Source organism: Lepidochelys olivacea, assembly GCF_965140295.1.
Source record: "Lepidochelys olivacea isolate rLepOli2 genome assembly, chromosome: 2".
NCBI lineage: Eukaryota > Metazoa > Chordata > Testudines > Cheloniidae > Lepidochelys > Lepidochelys olivacea.
In genome coordinates this window covers 159,591,305-159,607,397 of record NC_140412.1, presented here as the reverse complement: position 1 = coordinate 159,607,397, position 16,093 = coordinate 159,591,305, and the positions used below count along the sequence as shown (strand labels likewise).

Genomic DNA, 16,093 nt, shown 5'->3' with positions numbered 1-16,093 from the left:
TCCCTTGATTATCCAGTGGCCAAAATCCCAGGTGGCAGGGGAAGCACTGGGCTATAAGTGCTTTTCTCTATCCCATACACAGTGTTTATTTTCAGGTTAGGGGCCCTGGGCTGCAAAATTTTAATACACCAATGCTGTAATTTAAGAATATGGCGGTTTCTTCTGTGGCTTCCAAGTCTGTGGGCCAGATCCTGAGTTACTTGGGTTTTATTCTGGCAAAGTCCCAGTGGGAGATTGCCTAAGTAAGAATTGAGTAAGTGCCCTCAGGATTTGGCTCTGTGTTTGTAACTCACTGCCTAGAGGCGCGTGCAAGTTATCTAATTCCTTTAATTGGTAAGAGTTGCTAGTTCAATTGCTTGATGCTACAGGTTTAATAATTACCAGCGGGCCACAGATCTGATGGGCCTAACTGGTGGAAGACTGCTTCTCCGAGTGAGAAACTGCAGTAATTTTTGAAATGGGTCTTTCTCCAATCCATTTGGCTCTGAAATATCATTGACTTTTCAAAGGCGTTGCCCTCACTCTGACAGAGGAAAAGTTTCCCTGCTCAACCATCATTTTCCCCAAGTGGGTGTTATAATATAGGGAGCCTTAAGAGACAAGATTGGTCCTCATGTGACACGGGTTCCTGTGAGCAGCTCAGGATGTGGACTGGGCGAGGCCAGGATTTCTGTTTTGTAGCAGGCAGAGCTGCCTGCACATTGCGTGTTAAGAGTAAACATCCTTTTGTTGCATAAAGCCATTTACAGCTTGTTTCATTTCTGACACTTATCTGTATAAGTGGCATTGAAACACCAGTTCCAGCAGACCATAGCGTGTTCAAAAGTGTCCTTCAGTGGACAACTTCAATGGAACTGTGCTCAGGGTCTTCCACCTTGTGTGAGTCTCAGTAAACCTTCCTTTTCCTATAAGTGTTGTGCAGCACTCCACTCTCTGCTCTGCCTGAAATACATGGGTGGATATATGGAGATGAGCTCAAAGCCATATTAATAAGTTTAGTCCTCTGAAAATATTTTAAAGATCTGGTCCTGCCACATAGCAAATCTTTGGTGGGGGAAAGAGAAAGTATTATTTTCTTTACTACATGTACTTGAATCAGAACAGAGACATAATTTATCCTTCTTGCATTGCTGTGGGCTTTTCTAAGAGACATGAGCTTAATTTACCACCTTTAGCAGTTTCAGTAACAAAAATGAATGTTACTATGTGACAAATTACTAACCACGCAGCCAGTTGTAGTAGAAATTACATGTTAAACAGATGTACAAATTGAAGACATTTTTGCAGTCCCTCGAGGATTTATTTATATATTTATTTTTATGAAATTGTAAAGCTCAGTTGAGTGTGGTGCACATAATGATGTGCTTATGCTGTCAGACTTGTGCGATTCTTTATATCTGAGACTGAAACTGTCTTCTTTTTTAAAACTAAATGCTTCCTCGGTGCCTGGAGATGGTCATAGGACCTTCCATGGAATTCTTGGAGCTGAAATCTACTCTATATCCATGACCAAGGGCTTGATCCTGTGAGAGGCACTCTGGTCCCAGTACAGAAAAGCACTTAAGCACTTATGCATACGAGCCATCCCTTTGTAGTAAGGAGATGAGCTTCGGCTGCACTCCGCACCAGACCCAAGATCCAGTAGCTTTGGATAAGCAGCGGGTAGGAAGGCCTTACTCCCTGTACTGTCTTGATTGTTCCACATGAGCTAGATTGTGCCCATATCCTGACTCCCACAAAGATTGTCATTGTGCCCAATCACTGCATGAGGCGTAGGTGCGGGAGGGGGAGGAAGAAATGGGAAGGCTTGTTATGCCCTGTCCTGTCTTGCAGTGGCTGCAGGGAGAAGGTACAATCTGATCATTGCAGTTTTCAGTTAAAACGATCTGAAATTTGTGAGTTTCAGCTTAAAAAGTTGGGAGTTTCTGCTGAGTTTTGCTTTCAGATTTGTGATCCCTTTGAACCAACACTCTGGCACTGTGAGCTCCGACTGATCAGAACCAAAGAAAACATTCCCTACTACAAAACTCTGCAAAATGAAAGCATTCCCTTTCACCGTTTTATTATTAGTCTCTTCTTAATAGCATCGCTTTCTTCCAAATGCCTGTTGTTGTTGTAGTTGTAAAAAACATCTTTTTATTCTCAGCTAGTTACGTAGCGCTGGGTTATTCAAAAATGACACTCAAGCTTCAAAGGCTCCTGTACAGTACATTTTTAACACAGCATTTTTAATGAATTCCAGACACTGGGAAACACCATTTTAACTAGGTCAGATTTTTCTAATATTGTTTTCTATGGATGCTCGGGCCTGCTGTGCATTCTCGAAAATGAGTTCTCATGTGAAGCCTCCCAGTGTATGTTAGAGCTTTATTTTCTCACCGCTTTCTGGTATGACTTACTTAAATACATGTCTGTTTAAAAAAAGTGTGCAGATGCTGGAGTTAAGTGGAACCCCTGTTTAAGGCTCAGTCCTACCCTTTCTTTGGGGGAAAAGAACCCCAAATATCTCAAAGTTGTAACTTTATACTATAGATGCTAAATCCTGCTCCGCCTTACACCCTGTGCAAACCCATTGCCTTCATTGAGCTTGCTTGGATTGTATCAGGGAAGATGCGACCAGCACAGTTATCTCCTCATTGAGGCAAGTAGGAGTCACTCCTGTGAACCTAAGGGCAGACTTGGGTCCGATGGCCAAAAGCGTAACACCATTTATGCAGCATCCAGATCTGTTTTGCCAGATCTGGACATGCAGATCTGAGTCTCCAGGTCCCTGGTTCTCATAGGTAAGGATCAGCTTTTAGTCCATGTATCTCTCTTCCCATGTGAATCTCCAGTTACATGATTTTTGTCTGCCATCTGCCTTATGCTGGCTACCCAATCCAGATAGATGTCCAAGCCACTTCTTCACTGGACACATAGGCTAATGTTATAAAGTGAAAAATAAATAACCTTCACTTTGAAACATGGCAACATTTTGCAGTTAGCAGCATTTCACAAGATGTCACTTTCAATGATATGCCACATAGACTATGGCCTGCCTCTGTAATAAATACAGAGCATGACATGGCTTTCATTTTACTGAGTGGCACTGCCATACATCACAACACGTTGCGTTCCCCTTTTACATTTTTACAATTTCCTGTCTGTTATGTTCTTTCAGATGTGATGCTTTGAAACAATTACATAAAATGAGCAATCCAGATTCGGTTGTCAGTTATACCAGTGTAAATGTGGAGTGACTATGTGGTCTCCACTGCAACTTCAGTGGAGTCACTCTGGATTTACACTTGTAAAACTGAGAAGAGCCTAGTACCTTATGTTAGTAATTTGTATAGAATTGTACTTGAACTGCATAATGATAATATATCACAGTTAATATCTCTTGTCACAAATGTAAAAGGGATGAGCCAAATACTTTCCTTTGTTACATGAGGGCACAGCAGAGGGGTTGTCCCTATGTAATGGAGGGCAGAACTGGGTGTGGCTTTAATCCATTCATTGGATTCAGTCTCCAGCGCTCAAGAAGACTACAAATCCACATACCAAGTGATGGATTTTAGCACTGGGAACTTTGAGTGACAGTATTATTTTTATTTCTCTATTTCAGTAGCTGAAATATGTTTTAAATCACTTGCAGTGTGTCAGATCCCCAGTGACTCTGTATCTGAACAGAGTCAGGTACATTGTTTATTACAGTAACTGCCATGAAATGTGCCCCTGACATGCCTGTTTCAGTCAACAGTAATTAAATGTATTGTATAAAATAATTAAAAGAAGGTAAATTGAGCACTGCAGTTTATCCGTTTATATCATCCAAGAGCAAGGAGTCAAAAGACGACAAATATAAAACCGATAAAAGGAAATACATTTTTTACTCAGCACAAAACCTGCAGGCCTCATTGCCACAAAATATCATTGAGGTCAAGAGCTTTGAAGGATTCCCAAAAGGTTTAGACCTTTAGAATACCCAGCTGCAATGGTGCTTGTCATCCAGAGATCTCAGAGCACTTTACAGAACAAGATCAGGATCATCATCCATATTTTACAGATGGGGAAACTGAGGCACATCAGTGCAGTAACTTGCTCAAGGTCACCCCACAGGTCAGTGGCACAGCTGGAAATGGAACCAATTCCCCTAGCTCCCAATCCAGCACTCTATAAAATTTATCACACTGGACTTTCTCCCACATTTTATACAGAGAGAGCTGGGCAAAAAAATTTTGGACAAAACATGCAGATTCAGGTTGACCAAAACTTGACTCAAAGGAAATTTGAGTCAATTTCAGCAAATTGTTTCAATCAAAATGAAAAAAAGGGGGAAAAATAAAAAATGCCAAAATGAAGAGTTTCAATATAAGTAATTCAGTAGTCATTGGAACAGGTGACTAGATCGCAGCTATCCCCTCTCCCAGCTGGGTGCCCTAACCACCCGGCTATAGAGTCACTCTCACATTCTCTCTGCCCCCATGACTATTTCAAGTACTCTTGAAGTACAAAGTAGAACAGCTTCAACAGGAGAGGCTGAGAAAAACCCGCTAGACCACTCCATAGTCCAATGGTTGGAATACCCTCCTGAGAGGGGAGCAACCTGGGTTCAAGTCTCTGCTTCACATCAGGCTGAGCAGGGATTTGAACCATGGTCTACCACATCTGGAATGAATGTTCTAACCATTGGGCTGCTGGGCACAAGTTCACCTCTGCTTCAGTTTTGTGAATCTAGCCCCTCATTTCATTTACTTTTGTTAAAAAATGCCCAAAATGAAAAGAAAATTTTCCAGCTTTTCAATTCGATGAAAATTCTAAAAAATTTCTGTTTCAGTTCAACCAAAACCAAAAAGGTTTTTTTTTTTCTGAAACTGCCATCAAACTGAAGAAGCAGCATGACTTTTAATCTCTGTGGTTTGTGCTAATTCTCTTTAATCTTTCATCCTGTTAAACCAAAGTCAGTTTGTCCTTTTCTGGGGCCATTACAACATGTGAATCAATGCAAAGATAGGTGTAGGCGTTCTCATTTAGAGGCATTCATTCATAATCCAGTATGACATGTTCCCTTCACACTGTTACCTCAGTTATTTACACTAAATATCTGAACTGTCAATTCTCTGTACACTAAGCAGAATTAATATTGCAACAGTACATTATCAGTAGGGAAAACTTACCTTAGCAGTAATGTGGTGTTGCGATAATGTTCCTATTCAGCACGAAAGGGAGAGCTATCTATGGTAGCCCATATGAACAGAAACATTTCTTTAGTCAGAAAAAAATGTTACACGGATCACACAAAATTGAATTAAGATTTCTAATAGCTAATAAAATGAGTGTGTGTTTTTCTTAAGCACTTCTTGGGAAGGGGGGGGGGGATTGTTTTCTGCTCAATAAATAAAACAGGCTAGCAGAAAATTGGCCTTTGCATGGGAAAGACTGTAAATGCAAGCATAATTTTCCTTTTAGAAAATGGTTCATTTCTGGTAGGGTATTTCCTATAATCACAGAAGTATTAAAGCTTCACAGCATTATAACGGTGGATATTTGCTAGATGGTGGTGTAATTCCCTATTGTAAAACAGCAAATCAGTTGTAAATTGGTCAAAGCAAAGAGTCAGTAAAGGGTAATTTTATGATATAGATCAGTGAAGAGAAATACATCAGAGAAATATAATAATATTTTATGCCAGAATAAGAATATAGACCAGGGTTGTGTGAGATCAACACCAGGCAGAAAGCCCGCTGGGATGTGTTTCTTAGATTCCCTGCTGCTACTTGCTGCATAGCTTCGTTAATCTTTCCAATGACAATGTTCCAGTTCTGGAGCACACAAGCTATGCTGGTGCAGAATTTCCCTGAAATGTTCACCTGCCTAATAGTGACGCAAGAATCCCACAGCCTGAACTTTTGAAAGCAAGAAGTTTAGCAGTGAGTTTGAGGGGTCACTGGTGTCTAATAGTTTGAACTGATTGAGGAAAATGCTGGTCAGGAGTCCCATTTTCATAAAGAGTGGCATTGTTACAAAACCTAAATAAAACTGACAAGTCCCAAGTAATTTTTAACTCTGTGAATGGTACATATGGTTATTTGTCAATTTGAATGCTTACATTAAAATAAGACTTGATGAAACATTATGTACTGAGGCCACAATTTTGCAGCTGATCCAGGGAGCACAAGAATAAAATCACACACAGAAATAAGTGAACATTAGCCATCAAGAAATTGGACGTTTATATTGGCCCTTACTGCTTGGGTTTGTGTGGCTGGCTATGACATTGAAATGAAAGTGTTGGTGCATCTGTGGCGGGTGATTCCTCCTAGCAACAGATGCTGGAAAGGTGTCTGTGCTGTTTTCAGTAGATGTCTTGCATTCTTTGACACCGTTGGTCACAAGGTTTTGTTTTTTCACCTGCAATGCAGCTCCTCACTGAAGTCAAACATGTAGGGCAGGGGTGAGCAAACTTTTTGGCCCAAGGGCCACATTGGGGTTGCGAATCTGTATGGAGGGCCAGGTAGGGAAGGCTGTGCCTCCCCAAACAGCCTGGAATCTGCCCCCTATCCGCCCCCTCCCACTTCCTGCCCCCTGACCGCCCCCTCCCAGGACCCCCCGCTCCATCTGACCCCCCCTGCTCCCTGTACCCTGACTGCCCCGACCCTTATCCACCTCCCCCCGCCCCCTGACAGGCCCCTCGGGGCTCCCACCCCATATCCAACCGCCCCTGCTCTCTGTCCCCTGACCGCTCCCCCCGAACCTCCGCCCCATCCAACTGCTCCCTGTCCCCTGACTGCCCGAACCCCCTGCCCCTTATCCAACCCCCCCACTCCTCACCCCTTACCGTGCCACTCAGAGTGGCAGGAGCTCGCTGCCGTGCTGCCCAGGAGGAGCAGCCAGCCAGAGCGCTGGCAGCGCGGCGAGCTGAGGCTGTGGGGGGGGGGACAGCAAGGGAGGGGCTGGGGGTTAGCCTCCCTGACCGGGAGTTCAAGGGCCAGGCAGGACGGTCCCACAGGCCAAATGTGGTAGTTTGCCTACCTCTGATGTAGGGTGAACTGTCACCACTGTGCTGCCCGCCAGCACAAGTGCCTTATTTTGAAAGTGTAAGAGGGACTTAAGGCTTTTGCTGGGTCTCCACCCGAGGAGAATTTCAACTGCGGTGAATTGCACTGTGTCTGACGCAGTAACCGTGAGTGAGTTTGTATTTCAGTAAGTCCCCATCTCTAATTATCTTCCCCCTTAGCCCTTGTTACTGAAAAGGTAATGCGTCAGGAAGCATCTATAGAAATGGGGGCTTTCTTAGTGTCAGCGTTTGAAGGTAGAACAATCCTTTTCTTCTCAATCCTCTGTTAGTTCCATAAACATTCAATTTAGTCTTTTCGTATGTAAATTAAGTGTCATTAAAGCCCAGCTGTGGTGCTGGATTTGTTTTTATTTGAATACATTTTATATGTACTCAAGACAACATATGTGGCTAGAAGGTACTTTATATCAGTTTATTAAAGGTTACCATTTTTCCTGAAGCATATTGACTTGGACATGTCTGACCAGTGACATTTCAAGATCAAGACCTTTAAGGTACCGTGTGTAGAACAAAATGTTAGGATTCTTGGAGTCTTACCTTTTGAGACATTCATTTAGATGGTTGAAACTATGCCAAGTGAATCTACTAAGGGCTATATCCTGCTCTCTGCGATACTGGTGAGTGGGGGCAGGAGCCATATAGGGAACCATGTCTGTCTCTCTCCACTGCCAGCCCTCCTCCAGTGTAAGCCAGGTTAGGTCTACACAGGAAAAATGCATCATGCTGGAAAATGTGATCACAAACGTGTTTAACTAACTTGATGATAAACACAATTTTGCCCTCACTGTGGACAAAGACAGGTGTGTTTAAAAATGTCTGAGCTGGTTGTGGGTCAACCCTTGTTCACATTATAGGCATAGTTGTGTTTAACATTGTGTGAATTAACATATTTTCTAACAATGCCTTTTCCCAGTACAGGCACAGCCCACAAGAGTAGGTGCTCTCTCTAGTACTCATGAGCATTCTAGGAGACATGGGGTATATCTATACTGCAGTTAGACACCTGCAGCTGGCCCCTGCTAGCTCACACATGCAGGGCTGTTTAACTGCAGTGTAGGCTTCCAGGCTCTGGCTGGCGCCCAGGCTCTAGGACACTGCGAGATGGGAGGACCCTGCAGCCTGAGCCCAGAAATCTACACTACAATTAAACAGCCTTGCAGCCTGAGCTCTGCAAGCCCAAATCAGCTGGCACGGGCCAGCCACAGGTGTCTAATTGCAGTGTGGACATACCCATGGAGAGCCAACAAGCTAGCCCTTAGGCCATGTCCCCAAAGAGCACAGTCTGCATCTTACAGTGAGTGTCCAACTCCTCCCTGCATTCAGAGAGGAAGCAAAGGGCACTCCAGATTATGTTTCCCTCCACCCCGCCCCACCAAGAAGAATCCTGCCTTGGCAAGCAGAGTTCTTGGAGAAGAGAATGCACCAGGCAGCCTCACTGTACCATTCACGGCAAGGCTAAGACCTAAGGCTTTGTCTGCATTAGGAACATTACCCTGTCAGCAATGGGGACTTATTATCACCCACAGTTCACCACTTGTAAGGCTCCCCTGGTGGTAGCAGTGGTGGAATGAATTCTAATGTAGCTAGGCAGCAGGCATTTTTACCATAGTGTTATAGGGCTACACAACAAGGTGGTAAAAATGCCAGAGTCCTGTCTACACTAAAGCCCCACCATTGCGGTAATTGATAGAGGATTATGAGTCCCAACAGACTCTTGTTTTTAGCTTTAGATTCTAGTCTCATGTCTATTTGGTCATGTATTGGAAGTTATGCTAACCAATCACAGTAAACAATCTGAATAGAATTCTTAAAGGTAATGAAGAGAGTGAAGGAATTTCATCCATTACCAACCACAGATTTTCCAAGCGCTTGACACTGTATATACAATTTACTGGTCCCGGTTCCCTTTTTGCAGATGCAGCACCATGATGTTCAATGGTGACATCTAGGCTGAGTTAAGCGTGTACACTTTCTCCTTCCAGTTTGCCATGATTATAATATCAAAGGTAAACTGTGAAGAAGAAACAATGAAAGATTTAATTTGCCTTGCACTGCTCCTTTGTGAGGTACGATGATGGCTGAATAAACTGTTTTTTTAAGTATATATAAAGCATTTTGCGGATTTTTTTTTCCTCTTCCTTTGGAATATCAGATCCCTCACTTTCCTGGAAGTTCTTAGCAAGGGTCGGAGAATCTGAGTTGTGATGTCACACCAATCTGTACCCTGAGCTATAACTATCCTTCCCAGCTATGGGAGGAGCAGATGTTAATTTTTAGACAATCTAAGTCACAGAATCGGTGCCTAAACCAGAATCCAAGGGTTTGTCTACATGGGGAAATTGAGCAGATTAAATATACTGGAATATCTCTCCATGTAGACATTCTATTCTGGAATAAAAATGCTTTATTCCAAAATAATCACACCGCTTTGGAAATGAATTAAGCTAAACTGAGTTAAAGCCACTTTTATTCCAAATGAGTGTGTTTAGGCTGGGGCATAATCCATTTTAACTATTCTGGTTTAAATTCACACCTTTCATTAATCCAGATTAGTTTGCAGACAAGCCCTTGATTGTCTAGGAATTATCATCAGTTGTGGCAAGAGATGGGAGAATTGCAGCTCAAGTTACAGCCTCATGCGACATCACCACTGTTTAAAATCTTGTCAAGGAATTCCAGCTAACATAAAACAAAAACACATCAGAACATTTAAAAAGCCCTCAGTTAATGCAGTTTTTATACATCCTAAAGAAACAGTAAGAGACACAATGTTTTCACTTTGCAGTTCACCCTTAAGGGTCTCAAATAGCCCCCTTAAGCATACATATATCAAGAGCCATTGAGAAACCACCTCATGTTCACAATCAGAAGCTGAACGTCAGCTGCCTAAAGGCAAATGACTTTAGATTTGTAAGAACACTGAAGAGACAGTATTATCTGTAATGTGTCTTAATTGGCGGTGATAGATTTATACTGACTATTCATTTCACTAATTGACTGTATAACATTGAACATCTATCTCATACCAAATTAATCTTCTGCTGAGGGTTTTTGAAATGAGGATGTACTCATAGATCTTTAATTTATCTAAGCCCAGGCATTTGAGCAGCATTTCTGTTGGAAGGGTCTGTTCCAGCTCCCACTTAAGTAGTAATAGCAAAGTCCATTAATTCGTGACTGAATACAGGTGACGACATAGCAGAATTTTCAGAAACCTTCTCAAGCCACCTCTAACATGGCACTCTAAGCTGCTGACTCTCCCATTAAAGGTAATGGCAGAACTCCTATTGATTTCACTGGGAGAAATATTGGGACCAACATTCCAACTTCTAGATGTTTATAATTTGGATATAAAAACTGGATCCTGGAGGACACTTGTCAGAGAAGATTTTAACCCCAGAAAATTAGTTTCAATATATTTTTCAAAAAGGTGGTCACTTATTTAAAACAGAATTATAGAATCATAGAAATGTAGGACTGGAGGGATCTCGGTATGTCATCTGGTCCCGTTCTCTGCACTGAGGCAGGACTAAGGATTATCTAAACCATCCCTGATATATGTTTGTCTGACCTGTTCTTAAAAATCTCCGATGGAGATTCCACAATTTCCCTAGGTAATGTATTACAGTGCTTAAGTACGCTGATAGGAAGTTTTGCCTAATGTGTAACCTAAATTTCCCTTGCTGCAATTTAAGCCCTTTACTTCTTGTCCTGTCCTTAGTGGAGAAGAAGAACAATTTATCACCCCTTTCTCTATAACAGCCTTTTACAGCTTTTAAGACTGTTACCATGTCCCGCCCCTAAGTCTTCTCTTCTGCAGACTAAACAAACCCAATTTTGTCAATCTTTCCTCATAGGTCATATTTTCTAGACCCTTGATCATTTTTGTTGTTCTCTGGACCAGGGGTGGCGAGTATCATAGGCCAGAGGAGGCTGAGCCTCCCCAAACAGCCTTGTGTGGACCCACCCATGCTTCACCCCCAGGCCCTTTCCTGCAGTTCCCGCTCTTCCATGGCCCAGGTCTGGAGCGCGTGGCCACCAGGACTGGGGGTGGGTGGAGCTGGTCCTTGCAAGACGTGCTAGGGGCCCTGGGACCAGGCCACACTGCGCTGCCCGTCCGTGCTCTGGGACCGTGCTGCCCATCCACTCAGCGCTCCAGGGCTAGGGGCACTGAGGCCAAGCCGCTCACCTGGTGCTTTGGGGCTGGAAGCGTTTGGGCGGCCCAGGGTTGGGGTGGGCGGGCCAGCAGCCGGGGGGAGGGCTCTGGGCTCCTGCAGGGGAACTGGGATAGATGAGGTGGGGGAGGGCCCTCAGGCAAAAGAGGAGGGGTTGGGGGCTAGCCTCCCAAACCTCCGGTTTACCCACCGACCATGCTCTGGACTTTACAGTTTGTTCACATCTTTCCCAAAGTATGGTGCCCAGAACTGGACACAATACTCCAGCTGAGGCCTAATCAGCATGGAGTAGAGTGGAAAAATTGCTTATCGTGTATTGCTTAAAACATTCCTGCTAATACATCCCAGAATGACAGGTTTCAGGATGCATCCGATGAAGTGAGCTGTAGCTCATGAAAACATGCTCAAATAAATTTGTTAGTCTCTAAAGTGCCACAAGTACTCCTTTTCTTTTTGCGAATACAGACTAACACGACTGCTACTCTGATCCCAGAATGGTGTTTGCCTTTTTTTGGAACAGATATATCATCTACTGCTTCCCCTATCCACAAGGCGTGTTACCTTGTTCAGAAGGATATTAGTTTGGCATGATTTGTTCTTGACAGATCCGTATTTCCTGTTACTTAGCACCTTATTTTCTTCTAGGTGCTTACAAATGATCTCTCTAGGTACTGGTCTATAATTCCCTGGGTTGTCCTTATTCCTCTTTTGATAGCTAGGTATTATATTTGCCCTTTTCCAGTCCTCTGGGAACTCTCTTGTCCTCCATTACTTCTCATAGATAATCATTAATAGCTCAGAGATCTCTGCAGCCGTTTCCTTAAGTATTCTAGGATGTATTTTTGTGAGGTCCTGCCACCTTGAAGACACCTAACTTATCTAAGTAATTCATAATTTGTTCTTTCCCTATTTTAACCTCAGATCCTACCTCATGTGCACTGATGTTCACTATACTGGTTGTCCAATCACTGCTCGCCTTTCTGGTGAAAACTGAAACAAAAAGGGCATTTAACACTTTGGCCAATGCTGCATTTTCTGTTATTGTCTCTTCTTCCTCATTGAGTAACAGGCCTACCCTGTCCCTGGTCTTCCTCTTGCTTGCACTGATGTTCACTATACTGGTTGTCCAATCACTGCTCGCCTTTCTGGTGAAAACTGAAACAAAAAGGGCATTTAACACTTTGGCCAATGCTGCATTTTCTGTTATTGTCTCTTCTTCCTCATTGAGTAACAGGCCTACCCTGTCCCTGGTCTTCCTCTTGCTTCCCATGTATTTGTAAAATGTTTTCTTGTGACCCTTTATGTCCCTTGCTAGTTTAAACTCGTTTTGTGCATTGGCCTTTCTAATTTTGTCCCTACCTGCTTGTGTTGTTTTTTTGTATGTATCATTTCGGAGAAGTTTAAATGACTTCTTCACATCTCTAATAAATTAGATATGTACTGTAAAATGTGTTTGTCTATTGAATTAATAAAATCATCTTTTATGTATAACTACATATATTTCACTGAGAAAAGTTTGACACACGTACTCATGTTTGGAGGACATATAGTTACTTTTCTCTTCCAAATCAGACACTTGTTGGAGATTCAGACATATAGAGTGGACAGGGACTTAGCGTATTGTTTATGTTGATTTTGGGAAAGAGTCATGACTCATTCACTATAAATAGGTCTGGACCCTTTCTGACTCTAGTACTTTCATTTGCACTTGTCTTCTTACATTATTGCCTGATACAGTGCCAGATGTTCTCATCACGCATCGTGGGCTTTTTGTTTTTTGCATGATACTCTCTCTTTTATTTCCTAAAATTCAGAATATCAATTTTAATCTTTTGATACTTCTGGTCATAGCATTATTCCCAGCATCTTCCAACCAGATATCTTATTGATGTTGCCCATGGTAGCAACTGCTTCTGGAATATAGTGAGATCCCCAGAGTTTGTCCGCCAAGGTGACCCTCTAATAACCCATTGTCTGAGGGGGTCTCTTCCCTCTATTTTACTGTCTATGGACAGCTGTTCTGAAAAGTGACTCCCCACTGCTTCCATAAACTTGAAAATCAGCTCTTTGTGCACACAGCACACAACAAAACCTCCACACATACTATAATAATAATAGAACACAATAACATAAAAATAACAATGAGCTCAGTGCTATCCTCTATTTGAATGTTTGTTCAAAGCTGCCAGGCTGATCACTCTGATCAAATCTTATTTCCACATTGGAACAAAAACATCTGGTTATGGACTACTAGATTTACCAGAGTGCAGTTTTCAGGCCAGTGCAGAATTAATTCCAAAGAAAATACCCACGTTTCTCACTGAGGTGAAAATCCTAAAATCTCTTTCTAAAAGAAATGAATCATCTTATTGAAGCAGGCTCCTACTGTTTGAAGCTAAAACTTGCCAATTTCCAGGCTGCCTGCTATTCAGCACAAAGACAGGTAACATTCTCCAGTTGCTTTTATGATCCAGATTCTTTATTCCTTTGTATCAGAGTTTGAGGTAAACAGGAACTTTCAGTAACCAAGTGCTGACTGGTACTTGTTACCTCATGACTGAGCTTTTCCATTTTGTTCCTCTCTACTACACTGCAGCCAGATAAAAATGAAGCAGTGATATAAAAGACTGAAGGATACAATAAAATCTACAATTCATAAAAATTGAATACATAATGTTAAGGAAGCCACAATAAATAAATGACTAAGGTTGAGGTACAATTACATTTACTTTTTAGCATCTATACCTTTTCCTTTATTCAGGGGTGAAAGTAACTTAAAGGACTTCCAGTACACTGGAGTCCTGAGCAGGGGGTGGGGCCTCAACGGGAAGAGGCAGGGCCTTTAAATACCCAGGCCCTTTAAATCAAGATTTAAAGGCCCCGGGGCTCCAGCTGCACTAGCGGCGACTGGGAGCCCTGGGCCCTTTAAATCGCCCCTGGAGCTACCAGATCTAGAGGTGGCTGGGAGCCCTGGGGCTTAGGGGCAATTTAAAGGGCTCGGGACTCCAGCTGCCACTATCACTGCGGCGCTCCAGGCCCTTTAAATCGCTGACGGAGCCTCAGGGGCTCCCGGCTGCCACCACTACCCCAGGGCTTGGGTGGAGATTTAAAGGGCCTGGGGCTCGCTGTGGTAGCAGTGGCCGGGAGCCCCTGGCCCTTTAAATCACCACCGGAGCCCTGCCGCAGCTACCCCAGGGCTCTGGCAGCGGGGCTCGGACGGCAATTTAAAGGGCCCGGGGCTCCCCACAGCAGCCGGAGCTCTGGACCTTTTAAATTGCCGGCCTGGGGAAGCTGGTCTGGTCTGGCACGGCATACTGGCTCTTGCCGGTACACTGTACCATACCAGACCGGTTTCCTTTCACCTCTGCCTTTATCCCACACACATTATATGCTTCTGCCCCAGGGCAGAAAGAGACAGTTTTTGTTGGAAGATGATCTAGTAGCATATGGGCTAGAAAGTTTTAGCTTGTGCATAGTATTCACGGGCAGCATTTGTAGTAAGTTGCTTGCTAGCCACTTTTGCATGCAAACCATGGGATAACAGTGCTCCGTGCTTCCAAACTAAGGGGCAGATCAGCCATTCTGGAGGGAAACCTGTAGGAGCGGGTTAAGAGGAAAGGAAAATTGTGGTGTTCCCCTCCCCGAGTTTTCCTCATGGGAGAGCCAGCGTATGGGTACAGGGCCTCTGCCTTGATGGTGCCGCTTCTCTGCTGGATTTGTGGCTGGAACAAGAAAAATCTATTTTTAAAAATAGTGGCTGATTCCAAACGGTGGGTTAACACTCCTTTGCCCCATCCTCCTAGAGTGGTTTGGGGGAAGTCTCTAGTCACCCAGGCTCCCTCCCATGGATATTTGCATTGGACATGGCATTCTGGCTGGGTTATGTTTCTATTTGTAAAGCGTCTTGATGTGCTAGGGAGGGCATCTTATCCAGGCTCAGGCTGGATTTATAAAAGTTTGCTGAAAAACCAATCACCCAAAATTAAAAAAAAAAAAAAAAAAAAACAATCTCTAACCAGAAGCCTTTGAAATGTTACAAGGTAACCCTGTATATCTCCCTGGGAGACGGGGCCATGATTAGCATGCCTGAGTGCTTTACTCTATGTTTTAGTTTTGTAAAAATGTGTTGCTTTTTGTGGGAGTGAAAAGTGCGGGTGGGAAGCATGTTGTGCATTACAAAAGAATTACTGTTGTGTTTGTTGCGATTTCAGAGTAGAACCAACAGAGTAGAACCAAAAAGCCAGAGCAACGAAGCAGCTCACAAGAGCCCTGATGTTTTTTGGTATACTGAGCATTTGGGTTTATAAACTGAACTGTACCTCTTCCAGGTCCCTTGAAGCACAATTCAGTTGAAGATAGAGATGGTCCTGAGTCACAAAATGTGGATCCCAATTCATACTTTCCCAAATTTGGGGCGTTCCCTTCCTTGAGTGAGTTTGAGGATCTCTCTCATTGATGGGTAAAAGTATGAAAATTAATAGAACTGAGCTTATGTTTCTGAAACCTTAGCAGTACTTAGGTCTTAGTTTATACAGATTCTGGACTGCTAGATTTCGTTTACATAGGAGGAGAAGAGGGGAAAGTTTACCTAGTATACAAGAAGAAACATCTGGAAGTGTGTTTCAAATTAAGCTGAACAAACACTATTTTGTCACTGAAGTGATAAGATCATTGTGGTCTGGCTAGTGAAACACAGCCCATGTCTGTGCGAGTGAAGGCAAGAAGATTTGAGGGCATTATTGTGAATGACTGATGTACATCACAGAGAGCAGATCCCTAAGCAGCCGTTCAGTGGAAATGAAGCTTGGCAAACCCTGTAAAGCTCCTCAGACTCATTCAGCTTTGTACAGTTGTGCTA

At 43.2% G+C, this 16,093-nt stretch overlaps 1 protein-coding gene across 12 annotated transcripts in view; it reads left to right on the top strand.

The window, feature by feature from the left end:
* The window catches only part of LOC311516291 (poly(rC)-binding protein 3-like), a 723,448-nt gene that overhangs the window by 597,341 nt on the left and 110,014 nt on the right, over nucleotides 1-16,093 (top strand). The window lies entirely within an intron of this gene.